Source organism: Maniola jurtina, chromosome 23, assembly GCF_905333055.1.
Source record: "Maniola jurtina chromosome 23, ilManJurt1.1, whole genome shotgun sequence".
In the NCBI taxonomy this organism is placed as follows: domain Eukaryota; kingdom Metazoa; phylum Arthropoda; class Insecta; order Lepidoptera; family Nymphalidae; genus Maniola; species Maniola jurtina.
The window spans coordinates 9,080,635-9,100,421 of NC_060051.1; the positions used below are offsets into that span (position 1 = coordinate 9,080,635).

The window sequence follows — 19,787 nt, forward strand, 5'->3', positions numbered from 1 at the left end:
AAAAAAAATAGTAGTTAAAAAACTTGCATCCAAGGCCTACATAAATAAAAAAAAACATGTTAAAACATTATTTTGTGTGGCAACTTTCAATACGTCAAGTCACCAATACCAACATTAAAACTGCTCATTTGTGATTGGTCGAAATCGTTAAATCAATACTGTGGTTTTCATACTATTGGTGTATAATAACCTACTCGTGTTGTTATTGGTTCTTTTAATTAAAGCTGTTTTGTTTTAATAGGTTTTTAAATGACATCAATAATGTCATGTTGACCATAAAAGCGATTTCATTTTGACAGTTCACCAGTTGTCTTTGTTGTTATTGCAAGTTGAGGTGGATTTCGTGTGCATATTATTATTTTAATAACTACTGCGAAATCATCGACACATTCAGAAATATCGGTGTATTTGTTTAAGGAATAATAGTGTGAATATTGGCTTTAGTGCTAAGCTCTAAATCCTTTAGTGCTAGCTATTAAAGAAGATTTATCTTTCGGCAAAATCGTAGGTAATATTATTATCTTAACTACGTATTTCAAACTATTACTTCATCGTCTGTGTTGTGGAGGTTTTATGGTAAGTTTTCACAATTTTCTACGAACATTTATATCCGTTAATTGTACAGTGAGAACAATTTATTCTTAAAACAAATTTCACCTTGAAAATGCTCAATATTATTGTTCTGATAAGAATCTTATTATGAAGTCAAGTTTTTCCTTAGTCGTTTTAAAAATATATTTGTAAGCATTTTAATGTCGCGAGGACATTCATTAAGGTGCATTAGCTCGAATCTATAATGTAAATGCTCCTTTCAACAAACCAACTTCAAATGCTCCTACATAGTCCATACTTTATTATAAAAAATTATAAACACCATAGTGTGCCTGTCTACTAGCGTTTCAGGGCCCATCTGTTTCCAGAGAGCATGTAAAGCCATCAGACTATGAGAGTGAGGGAATAGAGTGCTCTTGTGTTTGTGCACACACTTGTGCACTTTAATATTATTATCTCCTATGCAGATGAATTAACTAATCTCCATTGAGATTGGACACTGTGGGCCGTGGCTGAAATTCTATCAGGAAACCATTGTTATTATTACTGTAGGGCCAACCTTTACTTAGTATAATTATCAATATCATCATCAACCCATAACCGGCTCACTACTAAGAACGGGTCTCCTCTCAGAATGAGAAGAGAACTTAAGCACACATACTTTTAATATTTGATAAAAAAACATAAGTGACAATGAACAAATTATCATCAACCTTGAAAATATGAAGATATGAGTCATTTTCAATTGACAAAGAATGCCTTTGTGTTGAACCAACTTAGTCATCCTTGTTGGTTTTGGGGTAGGAGGCAAAGCCTGGATAAAATGTAGCTTACATATAAATTATGTACATAATAAATCTGTGTTTTTTTAGGGTTCAATACCTGATAGTTGCCAACAAGATCTTATTACTAGCCTCTGCTGTCTGTCAATCTGACCATCTGTCTATCTGTCTGTCTGTCTGTCAGCAAGCTGTATCTCGTGAACAGATTGATTGAGATTGTTGAAATATTCATAGAATGTGTTAAAAAATTAATGTCCCCATAATGATAAATAATAAAAATTCCAAAATGGCCACCATGAAAATTTTTTGGACCATGGTATGGATTCCTCATGTGCGAGTGACTCTCATTTGACTGTTTTTTTTTTACTGGATTACGGCAAAGCATAAAAAACATTTTCGTATATATATATATATATGAGTAGTGATATATTCTGTAGTTTAGATAGTTTCGAACCCAGTGCACAACAGCCTTAAGTAATTACAAGTAGGTTCAAACTCAAGTTTACAGTATCTAGTCAAGTATAAAATTTATTCATGGATTATGAACCAAAATTAAGGGCAAACTCGAAGGTGGTATTGCAGAACCCGCAATAGTGACCTTGGAGGTCCCTTCACTGCAGGCTTAACTGCGGTTAAACCAAGCGTTCTAACTTCTAAATAGGTATAATCATCATCAGCAGGATCAACCCATTGCCTGTTCACTGTTAAGTACGATACTCCTGTCCACTATCTCTTTCTAAAGGTCCATTTACATTTCTGGATGTATTTTTGGATGTAACATCCGTCATGTTGATTTTTTGTTGATTTTTTTCGTATAAAATATAGCCTATGTCACCCGGACATAACAATGAAACAATTGACACCTCATTCATCAAAATCGGCCCAGTAGTTTAGGCGTTACGGTGAAACACACAGAGTCTGATTCAAACATACATGTATACATACATAGACAGCTAAAACCATAACCCTTCCTTTTGGCTTTGGTTAAAACTTAAAAAGGAGTTTGCTGCCTATGACTCACGAAAAGTCATCACTTTGACGTAGACTCAAATTCGAGTCTATTACGTTAAAGTTTTTTTTTGTTTCTTAAGGTAGTTAATTATAATTCGAAACGGGAAACGGTTTTTTTATTTACTCTACGGTAATTTACTATTGTGATATAATAACACTGGTATCAACGTGCGAAAATCTCTCAAGATACACAAATTACTATTTTAATCCTTGAGGAGCAAAAAATCTGTCTAAATATTAAAACTCCTTAATGAAAAAATAAAAATATACCTACCTCCTTATTAGTTACCTATGCGAAATCGTAACCAAGTTCGCTCTGGTACAGTCCTGGGTTTAATTTCCGTTCACATTGAAGTAGGACTTACGAGATAAAAGTTTTATACCCACTATGAAAGTATTCTCAACCCTAAAGTTCTAAATTAGTAGAGCGGCAAACTGTTTTAGGGTTCCGTACCTCAAAAGAAAGAAAAGGGTGCCCACCCTTATAAGATCACTTTGTTGTCTGTCTGTCTGTCTGTCCGTCTGTCCCTTAGCGTATACGTTTACCCTTAGCTTAATATCGACGCGTGGTTAATATGTATTAGAACTCAGAAGATAATCATTAGTATCAAATTAAGGTTAATTGAGAACTAAAAGTCGTTTGGCACAATTTCCCAATAAATTGCTGTATGGTTTAAGAAACAAATTAAAATAAGATTAAATCTAAGGGCCAGTTCCCACGCTCGTCCAGTCCTCTAGGAAAGGTATACAACATAGTAACACCATGCGACCATTCAATTTGCGGAAACCAGTAAACCTTCTTTCCTCGCACACTCTCGGAGAAACTAGGAAATTAGGGATTTCGTCATTTTTTTAGGTATAACATGAAATCCAGGCATAAGACTTATAATGGGGTACCTACCTACTGAATACCTCATTCCACTAAACAAATATTGCAAAAAATATTTGAAAACCCATCAAAACTCTCCAAATCCACACTGTTTAGGAATTCAGTACCTTTCAGCATCAGGATTGGAAAGTTGGAACTTGGAATTCAATAACAAAGTCTATGCTCGGCGGAATATACAAAAATCCTTTCTTAGCGGACGGATGTCTACGTCATAATAGTCCGGTAGTTTGAACTGCGTTGATAGATCAGTCAGTTAGTCAGCTTTTCGTTTTATGTGCTTCTATATAGATGATAGTGATAGAACTTCTAGAAAGTCAATTGAGATTATCACGTTGCTAAAAAACTGTGGCTTAGCATCTCAAGTATTTAAGCTAAGTAGTACAAACGCTTTCCCCTTTCCTCCACCATTGCCACTATTAACGGAAATAAGAGCATGCCAAGACAGGATGCGGGAAGAAACAGGTGTTCCATTTCCAGTAGGAAGTAACTGTGCCGGCTTATATGATTTTTAGAGTTCCGTATCCAAAGGGCAATCTATCTATCTATCTATCCGCGATCCATAGGTCGAAATGAGTCACAAACCTAATTTTTTTACATCTCAATACAAAGGATATAGGCTGTTAAAATATAGATAACTAGCTGATGCCCGTGACTTGGTCTGCGTGGATAAAAGTTTTTAAAAATCCCACTCTCTGATTTTCCGAAGTTTGACCATATCCATGCAACATCACATTGATCGACCTGATTGACGGACAAACCAACCACAATAAACAAACACACCTTTGCATTTGTAATATGGGTAGTGAATAGTGATTCTAGCAATGTTATTTTTTTTTTCTTTTTTTTTTTGGTGGGGGTTTAGTCTAAGAAGACTATGTCACTCCCGTAGGTTCAACAATTAACAATTATAATGCATACATAAAAAAAAAATGTTAAAAAGCAATGTTATAAAACGCTTTCCATGAAGAAAGAAGAACATGCTAAGACGGGACGCGCGATGAAACAGGAAAACATTTTTTTTAAATTTGTAAGTATTGCTAAAAAATTCACTTAACCACTTAACCACAGCTTGCCCCGGGATTGAACTCCCTTTTAATCGCTGGAAAATGCGTTTACGTGGACACATTCAAAGGGGACCAGCAGCACCCAGGCACACTGGGAGGTTGCCTGGCTGTCTCCCCGGGATGCAACCCCCTATCCCTCTAATAGGAGGCTGATGTCTTTAACCTTTAGGCTATCTTGTGCCTATAATATGTATAAGAAAAAGTAGCAGGTGTCAACCCTAGTTTACGTACTCGTAGCTAGTAGAAAGTAAGTAAGTATCTAGCGGTTATAGAAGTTAAGTACCCCGACCTTGTCTGTACATAATTGCTTGCGGCGCTCTCGCTGGCTGAACATTGGAAATGGTTTTTATGTCATTAAAATGGGTATAGGTCGACGGTTTCCCTTCTAAAATTACCTAGTAATACAAGTTACTTGTCTTGAAATGGCGACAGGTGCTCAGGTGTTATATGTGACCCGAAAATGCCCTTTAAACTTAAATTACAAAACTGTCGTTAGATCTGTCACATTATATGGTTCAGAATCTTGGGCGGTAAAAATAGGTTTCTTGACAGACACGACACAGACAGATAACGAAGTGATCCTAAACGGGTTCAATTTTTCCTTTTGAGGTACGGAACCCAAAAAACACGTCGATGCGTTGCGACGCGCGACGTGATTGAAGGAAAAACACTTTTAAATACTGTAAATTACTGTCGGTATGTACTTACCATTGTAATTGCATGTTTAACACACATCGCCATAATTAAAAAAGCTGCAAGGTTAATTTTGACCATTTAGAAATGGATTTACGAGATAAAGTACAAACTCGGTCACGTAGACGTTAATCGTGGACTCAATGCGCTTGCGTAGGCTAATGGGGCTGTTGCGAAATGACGGCGAAAATCAAGGCGAAAACGGTTAACTTTTAAGAGATTTTGTCGTGAGAGCTAAAAAATGAATCTTATCATTAGGTACCCATGTTGTTAATGCGTTGTACCCATGTTGACAGACAGACAGACAACAAAGTGATCCTATAAGGGTTCCGTTTTTCCTTTTGAGGTTTTTTTTTTTTTTTTATTCACTATAGGCAAGCGCTTGACCACAATCACACCTGATGGAAAGTGATGATGTGGTCTAAGATGGGACGCGTTTACCTAGAAGGTGCCTATTCACTCTTGTTTTAAAGATACCCGGATTGTAATTGGTAGGAAACACAGATCGCGGGAGAGTATTCCAAACCTTAGCCATGCGTATGAGGAATGAAGACGCAAAACGTTTCGTGCGTGTAGATGGAATGTCGACGACATAAGGATGGAAACTAGCCCGACGTCTTGCGGTGGTGGTACGTACAGAACCCTAAAAATAGGGCTACATGCGTCAAATGTACTAACATTTGACGCCTGCCAGTGACGTCGAAGCCTGGCTGTTTTATTAGCAGTTCCCTGTCGTGAAGTCTGTTTAGAGTTAAAGCCATAAATCAATAATACGTGAATGCAGTCAATTTGTTACAAAATACCCATATTAAGCATAGATTGAAGAGGCGACGATGTCCCAATACCCATATTGATACATGTCAGTGTGTCAAACACATTTGCTTTTAGCCTGAGAACCGTTTTCTTGTTTGACTTCTCACAGTTTTCAATAACATAGCTTGAGTAGGCAAGCAGTAAGTTAGTGTTTAAGTTGGCATGCTAATAACATATCTAGCTTTCTTCTGCGACATTATGCCTATTACTAACGGTGAAGGAAAACGTGAGGAAACCTGCATGTCTCAGTGTGAGATCTATAGAGCGCGCTCTGCCTTTGCTTAGATTTAAGATAGAGTTAAAACGAGACAGAGCTATATCTCTCACATAAATCTGTCTCGTTTTAACTCAATCTTAAGTCAGAGCAAAGTCAAAGTGCCCTTTATAGATTTCAGCCTAAAAGATGTCCTCTATTTTGTCAAAGGTGTGTGAAGTCTGCCGTTCCGCACTTGGCCAGCGTGGTGGATTATGACTTAAAACATATCTGAAATACATGTGTAAAAAAAGGAAAAACAAAAGAAAAAAAAGAAAGAAAATCCTTCTCATCCTAAGAGAACCATCATGCATCAGGCATGCATGATGCGTGATATGCACGACGATGATTGCCACCAGCTAGGTGATTCGCTAACTTAGTGTCTAACACTGAGTGATAGTCACCGAGGTTGGTTGGTTTCTATACATTGCTGCGTCACTATTATACGCAACTCTTTTGGAACCCTAATAGAGTAAGACCTGATCGCGCTTGGTCGGTTTTTGTGTATGATGTCTCACGGTATATGAACAATTGATCATATTTAAAATGCCAATAAAAAGTTGCCACGAAGTTAACCCAATTTCAAAAGTGAGAGGTACCGCACGTGTATAACCCAGGCGGCCTTAGGCATGCCTGCGACGGAAGTATAGCCTAGATTGGCCATCTAAGCCCTTAAGCTACTATCTAGCCTAGCCTAGGTATACTGAGTAAATCCAATTTTGCAATACCTTGTGAAACCATACAACTTACAGGCTTATAAAAGGTAGAAAATTAATTTTAACATTATTTAAGTAGTAGGTACCTATTACATAGAATATGATGCCCATTAAGTATGAACTAAACTACCTAGAATGGACTTAAGAAATTGTTTATGGACCGCCAAGCCAAATAAAGAGAGAGCCAGCGCGTGCCAGACCTTCGTTATTTTATAACAGCTGAAAGTTTATCTGCGTATTGTCCCCAAAACCAGGCAGGAACGATCAGTGACTATGAAGTTTGGATCATAATAGTCCAAAAGTTTTTGACAACTATAACATGGCTTCGGAACGAATGCGTGTTTTGAGTTCTGTCCACAGATCACCTCGCTCATTCTGAGTTCTGATACATACCAGTTACCCGTGAGTTACCTATTAATTGTATTTTTTAACCCCCAACCCAAAAAGAGGGGTGTTATAAGTTTGACATGTGTATCTCTGTATCTGTCTGTGACATTGTAGCTCCTAAACTACCGAACCGAATGATCGAGAATGTTCTTAGCTATAATCCAAGAAAATCGGTTCAGCCGTTTGAAAGTTATCAGCTCTTTTCTAGTTACTGTAACCTTCACTTGTCGGGGGTATTATAATTTTTTTTTTACACTTGTTTTGTTTTGGTGTAAAATAAAGCATATTTAACCCATTCATTTGCATATACCTATACTTATTTGCTTACTTTACTATTACTTATGAAGAAATATAACATAGGTATACTATATACCTACCGGCTATCATATTGATTTGCACGGATTTGCGTAGTTTATTGCCAACTAGACATTGTTTCTCCAACGCGTTCTATGTTACATTACGAAACTCATACAATTCGACCCACTTCCAGTACATTGTAATATTTTAAATGCGAAAGTGTGTATGTCTGTCTGCTAGCTTTTCACGGCCCGTCTGTGTAACCGATTTCTATGGGTACAGAGATTGCTTGCATCCTGGCTACCTTTTATCTCGGAAAATCAAATAGTTCTCACGTCATTTTTGAAAAAAAAAACCTAAAGCCACGTGGCGAATTCGTTAGTACATATCTATCATCTGTTTGATACAGAGATTGCTTGCATCCTGGCTACCTTTTATCTCGGAAAATCAAATAGTTCTCACGTCATTTTTGAAAAAAAAAAAAACCTAAAGCCACGTGGACGAATTCGTAAGTACATACCTATCATCTGTTTGATACAGAGATAGCTTGCATCCTGAAAATGGACGCTACTTTTTATCCCGGAAAATCAAAGAGTTCCCACGGTATTTCCAAAAAATCCGAAATCACGCGGACGATGTCGTGGACATCATCTAGTATTTTATAATTACATTTTCGAATACAGGTATTGCTATTATCTCTTTGTTTTGCCACAGCTTGGGATTAACACGCAACATTCATTGTGTTTGCAACTGTTATGATAATACCTAAACATTGAATCACACAACTGAATTAGTGACCACTAGCTGATGCCCGCGACTTCTTCGGAACTCCTCATTGATTATCCGGGATAAAAAGTAGGTCCGATTTAGGTGGACTTAGGTTTGTAAACATCCCTTTGGAAGTTTTTGATCTTCCGGAATAAAAAGTAGCTTATGACCGTCCCCGGGAAACTTTCTCTGTACGTTAAAACCGGTTAAAAGCTAGCAGACGGACAGACACGCTTTCGCGTTTATAATATTGGTATGGAGTATGGATTAACTTATTATTTACTTTGGCATTGTAGTTATTGTACTAACAATATTTTTTGTTTTTATTTCAGATCTACGTGGGCTTATACAACAAATGTAAGTTTATCTATATTTTTTGGTGGCGCAGCCTTTGATGTCGGTTAGGTTTATGTGGAAACCCGCTTACACATACCGCGTACATAACTATAAATAATTGAAACTACACATTTCATACATATCCTAACATCTAACCTCGTAACATTTGAGTCTAACATGTAAAGAGAAAGTACAATCATATCTGGCGCGCACTTCTCGAAAAAAACTCAAAGAATCAAAATGGATGCCATTCTACACTTTTTGATTTTCCCAATTTATGAAAATTTAACCTCTAAGGGGGTAAAATAGGTGTTTGAGATTAATGTAGTCCACTCAGACGAAGTTGCCGGCATGAGCTAGTTATTCTATAACTAGGTAGCTTGCTCTAATAATTAATTTCCGTGTTTTACAAATTCATTGCCTAAAAAATAAAAATGGTTAAAAATTGCGTGGTTGCTTTGAGAGCAAGTTGCGATACTAAGATTTGATCTCTAAAATAGGTGTTACTAAATTACAAAATAATGAATGAAAAAAAAAATTAAAAAACAATCGGTCAAGTGCGAGTCAGACTCGCAAACGAAGGGTTCCGTATAAGATATAACACTTTTTAATTTCATATGTGATGTAAAATACTAATTCACGGTTTTCGAATTTTTCCTTTACTTGTGCTATAAGACATTGCTACCTGCCTTTCATGAGTCTAGGTCAACGGGAAGTACCCTATAGGTTTTGATTCCCTTAACGGGTCTCGACTCTCGACAGATCGACAACGAAGTGAGACGACAACACGGGTTCACGGAACCCTAAAAATACTAGCTTAAATAAAAGAACATGCGTTACTATAGGATGTTGTACTCACATCCGACGAGACACATTAATGCAATCCACACAGCCAGTCTAATTCACGCCTTACACCATACGTATTACAGTTCATTATCACTTGTATGTTATGTTTGTATGTTTACCAAGATTGCGCGGGCGCAGAGCATGCATCGGTCGACTGGATGCATTAACAACTTGGTTCCTACGTTGCATAAATGGTCAAGTGCGTTCGTGGTTGCTATTTTCGTTCTGTGCATAATATGTGCGTAAAAGAGTAAGTTATAAAACTGACTCTCTTGCCAAAGGAGCGCTGGTAGGGTCAAAAGGATTCCTGCACTCATTGATCCAGCATGAATTAGTCGGGATGATGGCAAAAGACCTGATGGATTGACGCAGGTTCCCTGGGAACGGGGACAGGCTCTAATGTGCGTTGACACGTTGGCCCTGTGCCATATTAGGGAGTCGGCATCAAGACCAGGAGTCGCAGCAGAAATGGCTGAAAACGCAAGCGGCGCAAGTATGTCTCTCTTAGCGTGAGTTATCTACATTTTTGTTCCGCTTGCATTGGAGACCCTGGCTATGGAGTCTTTGTCCAAAAAAAAAAATACGTTCGTCCTTCCAGTACGTGGCCACCATTCCAGCAGCAAACAAGTCCGTCAATCATTTGTAGTCATACAGACATGCCCTGCCCATCTCCATTTCGACCTGGACACTTTCAAAACAATATCATTTAGTGTTTCTGGATTGTGGTGTTTATACCTTAGGAGCTCAGAATCTATTATTCTAAGCTTAGGAGCTTGTACCCTCTCTAATGTGTGAAGGTTAAAAGTCTTGTTGAGTTGAGTAAGAAGCAATACATACTTATGCTTGGAATGAAATTAAGCAACTATCTATAGACGAAACTATTTCAGACGTGCTTACGAAAACCTTTTATGACATTTTAACTGGTTATCACTTAAGTTAAAGTTACTTTTAAAATGTGGATTTGTGAAATAGCTGATAGAAAAAAGCTGATGACTAAAATAAAACCACAAAGTTGCTTAATGGCATGTTAATGTTAACCAAGAAGTATTCATGGGTTTTGTAATTAAGATTTAAGAGTAACAATAAACCTTTTATTAAGTCTTTATTATACAGAGATACGGGAATCTTCTCTAATTCAGACTTAGATCACTATCTCAGCTATTCCATAGCTTTTCGACTCTAGTTCGAATCGAGTTCGACTTTTCGAATCGAGTTCGAGTCTTGTTCGATTTGACTTCGAAGGAAGTTCGACTTGAGTTAATTTAGACTCTTGATCGATTCAAGCGACGGACGCCGGGGCGTTTCAGCTAGGTCATTTAATCAGTATAGTTGTTATAATTAAACTCTAACTTACAATTATTATTGTGGATTAAAAGTCGTGATTGTCTAGTCTATTTTACAAAGATCATTATAAACAGTATAGTTATCATAACTCGACTCAGAACCACGATTCAAACGAGTCACGTTGTAACTTGTAACACCATAAGTTCTAAACACTGCTGAATCATTGACATGTTTTCCTCACTGTCTTCCCTAATTCAGACTGACTATTGTGGTTATTCCATAAGGCTATGGTTATTCCATAGCTTTTCCTTCCCTCGTGGCAATCGGTTTATTGCTGAGGTAACTAAGTAATATTACCTACTAGCTGATACCCGCGACTTCGTTCGCGTGGATGTAGGTTTTTTAAAATTCCCGTGGGAACTCTTTGATTTTCCGGGATAAAAAGTAGCCTATGTGCTAATCCAGGGTATAACCTATCTCCATTCTAAATTTCAGCCACACACACACACACACACACACACACACACACACACACACACACACACACACACACAAACACACACACACACACACACACACACACACAAACACACACACACACACACACACAAACACATACAAACTTTCTCCTTTATAATATTAGTGTGACTAAATTACCTATAGTCGCGACAAGTCGACATGGCAATCGAGATATGAGGCGGGTGGCGCCCCGCACACGTTAGGGGGCTGTGCGGGCGTGCAGGGCGTCCCTACCACAATCTCGACCTGTCGCATACCTACTATACATATTATATTTTGATGCTCGATTAGAAAAAGCCATGATAGCCTAGTGGTGAAAATGTAGGAAAAAATACCCGAGTACGGGACCCTCAGTGCACGAGTCTGACTCGCACTGGGCCGGTTTTTCCCTTCACTTTTAATATAAGTATGGACCTTTAAGTCATGAATGAATAAACATCTAAGCTAGCGCGCTCCACCTTAGGATGCATGATCACTTACCAGCAGATCTGATTGCAGCAAAGCGCTGTTTTATTTAAAAGAATGAGTTGCTGTGCCTTTGTCCTACATATTGCATAACACTGACATACTGTCTGTCGGTGTCACTAAACCCAAGATGCCACTTTCGTTACACTATCATCTCGGATCCTAGTGATGTGTGCAACATTTGTATCGATACTCGCTAACTTATTTGTATCGATAAATGAAGTGCTGTAATTATTTGAATGTTATATGCCAATGTGCGCATTATGTAGTACGTCTGCAAATTCACTAAGATAAATTTTCTGTCATTCCTTGTGATTTTCTCCTAGCAAAATCGTTTCCTTTTAAAACGGGCAGCTATTTTTTTTACGATTTTGGTAGGAATTCCCTTTCTGTAGGTGATCGGAAAAGGAAAAGTTCTTCCTTTTGAAAGGAAATGGAAAAGAGAAAATCAGAAAGAACAATAGAGTTACTACTTACCAGTATGTTATTAGGTTAGGTACATAAAGTAGTAGGTCAGAGCGTTGGGCGCGAACCCAGAAGACACAGGTTCGAATCCTGCCGATTCCGCAATTTTTGGTATGTATTTAAAAAATATTTAGACCTTGTAGTGTAGATAGAAACACTATCATAAAAATTATAAAAATATAGATATCTTTGATTTCACGTAGATGTCGATTCAGGGTCAAACCGAAAGTTTCCTTACTCTAGTTCACTCTTGTCTATGTGATATTGTACTTTGACTTAGTCTATACACATTAGCTATAACATACTTGAATGACTATGTTACCATGCAAAACATTATATATTATCCCTGTCAGAGCATTGCCTTATCTATTTACCCATTGTCTATCCTTATAAGATTAATTAATTCATTTTATCATTCGATTCTTATTAAGTCATTTACATTTATAAAGTGTGACTTGTAAGTAATTTTAGTGTTTGCATAAAAACGTTAGAATTTACTGTTATTTTATAATAATATCTAAAACCTCATCAGCGTATAGCAAAAAAAGCAATACAATAGTTATATTTTTTATAATGTACCTAATGTTAAAATTTTTGGTTGCAAGAAAATATTTAAAAATACATTAACAATTAAAGTTATAATTTATTCTATTGTTTGCCAAATTGTAAATTGTAAAGGTTAAAATTGACAAGGTAACATAAAAAATTGTGAATAATTAAAGAATTCAATCGTTATTTTACGGAAACCTGTGCGTAGATGTAAAGATCTATGTATCGGTTTTCTACAGGATATATTTTGGAAAGTGTACCCAAGAACTTTTTGAACTGGTTCCTCTTTCACCTCTCTACTATCGTAACGCAAGGCATCGCCAAGATACACCCGTACGTACCTACTCGAAATTCCATGGATGCGTACGAAGCGATGTGCTTCCTCGTTTCTAATTCAAACCGCTAGGATATGGAACGCCCTTTCAGCATGATTTTCCCTTCCAAATTTAATATGGGTAGTGGGTACCTTCAAGTTAAAAGTGAATGGCATCTTCTAGGCAAGCGCGTTCCATCTTAGGCTGTATTATCACTTGCCAGCAGGTCTGATTGTAGTCGGTGTTCGTCAGCCGATACATAACCAGGTCAGGAGGTAGCGCGCCGTGTTCCGGGTGCGCTTCTGAGACGGAGCTGGTAGCAGCCAGCCTAGCGATGGGACCCGTCTGCTTGGCGGCGGGTCAAGTCCTGGCGGGAGTGCGGTGAATACTACATTAGTGATACCCGCGCAACCGCCAGTCCGTTGAGGAACAAACACAGGTTTTAGTGGGTGCAAGCCCCACATAACCCTTCCGTTTCCCCTGACGGAAGGGTATGCGTTAGGCATTTCCTGTGTATAAAAAAAAAAAAAAAGGTCTGATTGTAGTCAAGGGTTAGTCTATAAATTAAAAAAGAAAGATAAACTGGTGTGTTCCGTTTAAACCTGGATCACTGGTATTGATAAACTATCAAATGAAATAATCTAGAATCTAAGTATTCGAACTGATACTGAATCACAGAATACTTCACTTATTATGCCTTCCACCTTGTTTTTTATTTGCGTAAGGTCATATACGAGTAATTACAAGATTAGAGAGATAATAAGATAACGTAGATAAACAAAAATACTTATCGTATTATTATCTAAAGTCTGCCGAAGTTTTTAAGTTCTTTTGCCCTCAAGATCGATATTATTACAGAAATAATATAAATGGCTCATTTTAATCGTAAATAACTGAGGCAAAAGTTGTTGATATAATAAAACAATAAAATGCTTAGATTTTGTCATAAAAATATTCGGTAGTAGTTTATTAGTGTGCTTAGTAAGTTTTAGAAATTGTTTTTTTATTTGTATGTATCGTGGTATATTTTTATCGATATAATTATTATCATCGGCTAGGTACGTCACAAATAACTGGCGTGAATTTCTGAAACGTCATTTGTAAAGGCTTTCCTTTGACTGCGATGGTGCGATATTCAAACTGAATGGCTTACTAAAGGTGCCCACGCACTCGAACTGAACTGCAGCTGAACTGCGCGTCGCGGCAGCGCCCCGCACGATATTCTCTCCAGCCGCGACGCGCGGCAGTGACGCGCTACGCGGTACGCGCGTCACTGTACGTGGCACCTTTATGAGGTATGACGCTTCACTTACTTTATTTGTCATGTCTTCCTTTATTTTATTAATATTGACAGATCTAGATGCCAAACCCAAAAACATGTTTTTTTTTTGTATTTTACGCTGTGAAAGTTGTTAAAAATTTCTTTTGTAACTTTTTTGTGTAATTTTTATCGCTTTTATTTTATCTCGGTCTATTTTTATCGACATTATTATCGCATGAGCACATCACTAGTGGTCCGAGCGAGTTATGAAACGTCATTTGTAAAGGTTCTGCTTTCCTTTGACTGCGATGTCGCTGTATTCAATCTGAATGGCTTACTTATGACGCCTCACTTTTACTGTTGACCTAACGTGATGTAACTTGGGAATTACGACATACTTTAGTGCTCATAATATTTTTTACCCGTCTGCGGCGAAGCCCAAAAGGACGGTTATGTGTTTGATCTGTATGTATGTCCGTTTCTATGTCCGCTCGTAACTATTCAACGGCTAAACCGATTTTGATAAATATTACGTCGCCGTCGTACCTATAGGCAGGCGTTACTTTGCGGAAGTCCATGATATACAAGGAATCAAAAGCTTAATTTTCTATAATCCGCTAAACCATACAAATCTGTGTGGTGCAATATGCAACATACGATATGCACCGCCCGCCCTCCCACTACTAAACATGCAGGAAAAGCCAGCCACCAAGCACGCGTTTCGCCCCGACACCGTACAATGCGCAATTATGTCAAAAGTCTTTGCATTTGCAAGGTCTACATCCCCTGAGGATGCTCCGGTGTCGGGCTGTCACCATAATATAGTTATTCATCTATACAGGGTGTTCGGTAATTAGTATATAAAGACGACACGTACCCATGCTACTTTGATCTGATAAATACAATGCTGAAGTATAACGACGAAATAATATTATAAAAAATTCCATACAAAATTAAAAAAAAATATGTCAAAGTTTTCATGACTCTAACGTGCCCTAACTCACTGAGATCGTTGGCCATCGTTAGATAGGCCAAGGCCAACGATCTCAGTGAGTTAGGGCACGTTAGGACCATGAAAACTTGGGCATAAAAAAAATTAAAATTTTGTATGGAAATTTTTATAATTTTATTTCGTCATTTTACTTTGCAGCATTGTATTAATCAGATCAAAGTAGCATGGGTACGTGTCGTCTTATATACTAATTACCAAACATCCTGTATAGTAAATAGTAATCTACACTGCATCCATACGAAGCCGGGGCGGGTCGCTAGTAAGTTAAGTATTCTTCAGACATAAATCAAAATCTTGTTACACCCGACAGTCCAGGCACCAGTTTGTAAAAGATTAAAAGTGGTTATTAAAAAGTGAATAAAAATGCATAATCAATCATCCTACGGACATGCAGTAAGAATTTTTCATGTTTGTAAAAGTATGATATCCTGTTTTCTCCGTTATTTGAAAATTAAATTTCATCAATTTTTGATAAAAACAAGTGTATTTTTGAATTTTATTTTGTTGAAGCTGTGATAGCCTAGTGGTTAGAACGTCCGCCTCCTAATCTAAAATCAGAGGTTCGATCCCGGGCACGCACCACTAACTTTTCAGTTATGTGCGTTTTAAGCAATTAAATATCACTTGCTTTAACGGTTAAGGAAAACATCGTGAGGAAACCTGCATGCGTCCATGTTTTCAAAGGTGTGTGAAGTCCGCCAATTCGCATTCGGCCAGCGTGGCAGACTATGGCCTAAACCCTTCTCATTCTGAGAGGAGACCCGTACTCAGTAGTGGGGCGGAAATGGGTTGATCAGGTCAGGTAAATTTATTTAGTGGAATATTTATCTATTTAAAGAACAGTTGCTGCTAACTCAAGATGTAAGAGACTCCAACCATAACTGAATAAATAGTACGATACCTACCAGATACCTTAGTTTCTCGAACGTCGGTCAAAGTATTCATTCCATAACTTTACACATTCACCTCTTTACATATTTGTACAGTCTGTAAGTATAAAAAGTACTTGTGAAAAATCTCCTTCGTACGTTGCCATGTCAGCCAGCTGGTCCGCTTTATCAATTCCATGTATGCCTATGTGGAGATGGAATCCACTGAATTTCGATATTTTTATCTTAAAATTCGAAAATTCAAATTTCAAAATATTTTTATTCAATTATACTTTTACAAGTAGATACTTTGTATCGTCAAAAGCATCTACCACTGGTTCGGAAAGCCTTTCCTACCGAGAAGAACCAGCAAGAAACTTCGCGGTCGCTCCTTTCAAAGATTTGATATACAATATTATGCCATGTATAAAAGTAATTGAAGTCCCGCGCATTGCTGGAGCGAGCTGCTAATCAAATCCACGCTCTTTTATCATTTACATAATCTTCGGAGGCCTGAGAATCCATATAGATCACTGATTAATTGTATTAGTTAATACCTACTTAATAATCACCAATGGCGTAAAATGGAGCGTCATTATCAGTGGCCCAGGGCGCAATGTCCAATGCTTATCGTAATATTATGAGTACGTTACGACGGACAGCAGCTGTTATTATTTTATTCTAATTACTGTGGTCTTATCGTCGTCAGTTGGTTTTGAAACGTGTTTAAGTAATATGAATAGAAGATTCTAGATTTTTTTCCATTCCATCAGCCTGTATGGGTCTACAGCTGGACTCAGGCCTTTCCAAGAGCGCGCCACCAAACACGGTCCTCCGCCTTCCTCATAAACCCGCTCCCCGCCACCTTCTTCAGGTTATCAATTTAGCAGATATCTCCACTTTTTTGGATGTTCAATTTTTCTCATATAAAATGTAGCCTATGTCACCCGGACCATAATAACGAATCGATTGACACCTCATTCATCAAGCAGTTTAGGCGCTACGGTGGAACACATCAATACAAACCTACATAGCCTTCCTTTTGACTTTGACGTAGTCGGGTAAAAACTTTAAGTATTTAAGTCCCAGAAGGCTTCATAATAACGAATCGATTGACACCTCATTCATCAAAATCGGCTCAGTAGTTTAGGCGCTACGATGGAACACATCAACCTACATACATACATAGCCTTTCTTTTGGCTTTGCCGTAGTCAGGTAAAAACTTAAAGCATTCAAGGCCCAGAAGGCTCTATTAGCCAGGTATCCATAACCGGCCCACCATCCATGCCAGTGCAATTACCGCGATCGTCAGTGATCGCAAGTCGCCAGTTAAAGTAACGGCATCCTAAAGGATAATTACATACTTGACTCTTATTATTTAGCTTTAGCTGCCGAGAATTACTATAATAATAATTATTTTATTAAGGTTAAAAAGCTCTACAGGAAACTCGTGAAATAGTTTGCGAATTTCTTGAATGCTAAATGTATGAAGGACGAGAACGCATTTCATTTTAGTTCGGAGCTACAAATTCCTGAAAGGCCGGCAACGCATTGACGGTTCCTCTGGTGCTGCAAATGTTCATGGGTGGCGATAATCACTTAACATTAGGTGATCCGCCTGCTCGCTATTTTTAACCCCCGACCCAAAAAGAGGGGTGTTATAAGTTTGACGTGTGTATCTGTGTATCTGTCTGTGGCACCGTAGCGCCTAAACTAATGAACTGATTTTAATTTAGTTTTTTTTGTTTGAAAGGTGGCTTGATCGAGAATGTTCTTAGCTATAATCCAAGAAAATCGGTTCAGCCGTTTGAAAGTTATCAGCTCTTTTCTAGTTACTGTAACCTTCACTTGTCGGGGGTGTTATAAATTTTTAATTTACACTTGTTATTTATAAAAAAATGAACCTGAATCCAACCCCCGATCTCCCGAATAGGAGATGGACGTCTTAGCTACTAGGCTATCACGGCTAATACACAAACAATTTCGCATTAATAATATTAGTAGGAAGTTGCATTCCTCCATAATAAGTTAACATTACAAATTCTAAACATTTCCTTCAAAATAAGGTTAACATTACAAATTCTAATAAAACACCTATTGAAGCTTTTCAAACAGACGCAAATCATTCAACCTTCGAAGTTAACTGGTTTACTTAAAACGAACTTATTTGTTATTCTATCAAAACTTAAAGAAACATATCTAAGTTATACGTTTGCCTCAACTCCACAGAAATAAGGTCAAGTTATTACAGAGCGTCATCGTCTACGTGCTGGCAAAAAAATATTATTAATCATAGATACAATAGCTGTACATTCATATTAGGGTTGCCGCATTGCGTATATGGGGAAACAGTGGAGATTTTACAAAATCACAAAGGGTAAAGCCAAATTCTGCCTATTAGCATGCAATATGTTATTATATAACAACTTGTATAATACAACATAATCTATGGTTTGGTAAAATTAGTCGCTATGTCACAAAATATATTATTTTAATATTTTTTTAAAATAATAGTAGCAAAATTTCAAAAATTAAAACTTTTCTGAGAGGGTTATCATTAATCGACTAAAATGTCTTTTACAACAATAGTTTTTTCAATTTTCTTTTAAATAAAGGAAGTTCTCGCGTCTCACTAAGAGGAGCCTATTTAATGTTTTTTTTTTTATTTCGTGGATTATGGACATAATATTTTATTATATTGTAGATAACGGGTACATGATTAATTTGATGATTTTGATTTGTCAATATGGATGAGAGATGAAGTTCGAGCTGTCATGGGCATCTCTCGCAGCACAGCAGTCCTCTCGTGACCAAGGCACATAGCTTGCCTCATTCATAATCACACTATCATATCACATCACACTATCACACTAATATTATAAAGGAGAAAGTTTGTGTGTATGTGTATATGATTGTTACTCTTTCACGCAAAAACTACTTAACGGATTTGGCTGAAATTTAGAACGGACCTAGATTATACCCACATAAGCTACTTTTTAACCCGGAAAACTTATATCCACGCGAACGAAGTCGCGGGCATCAGCTAGTTAAGTATATATTAGGGTTAAAAAGTGATGAACCGTCACCCCGTCTCGAAAAATCTAGTTTTAGAAACCCCCATTGACTGATGTAAAAATTGGGCGCGAATAAATGCAGAAAAAGGTGACAACCTTAATTTAGACATTTGCACGCAGAGCCTACACCCCACCACAATATAATTGTGTGCCTGATTATTAATACACACGATTTTAACCCTTATCAATAAATTAATTCAGTCTAAATTACCGTGAAGTATTTTTACGATCATCTTGAAAGTGATTTGCTTGAATGTGGTCTGATTCACAATGAGAATCTCGATTCAGTTAGTACGTGTCCGACAATCGCGAGGGACGTGCGTTAATCGATAAAACTATACGTCGACTCGATTAAAAATCGATTTAGATTATCTAGATAATCATTGTGTGTTAACAGTCTCGTGTATAGTGTTAGTGCTGTGTGTATTTTGAGGATTTTATGTGTTTTTGGTAAGTTTTTCAGAAATATACGTGTGTTTTTAGTGTTGTTTAATGCTAGGTAGCTAGAATTGGTAGTGGAAGCACAGAGGAAGGTCGTCAGTTCATATCCAATGCCTTCTGGAAATT

The 19,787-nt window shown here is 37.4% G+C and overlaps 1 protein-coding gene across 3 annotated transcripts in view; it reads left to right on the forward strand.

Moving 5' to 3' along the window:
- Window positions 1-284: 284 nt before the first annotated feature.
- Window positions 285-19,787, forward strand: part of LOC123877164 (ATP-binding cassette sub-family D member) — a 58,591-nt gene continuing 39,088 nt past the window's right edge. Inside the window, exons 1-2 of one of the 3 annotated variants that reach the window (XM_045923663.1) lie at window positions 285-576; window positions 8,558-8,582. The gene's annotated coding sequence lies outside the window, so the exon portion shown is untranslated. Of the gene's footprint in view, window positions 577-8,557; window positions 8,583-19,496; window positions 19,671-19,787 lie in introns of those variants that run through there. The other 2 variants (XM_045923665.1, XM_045923664.1) reach the window with 2 other exon arrangements.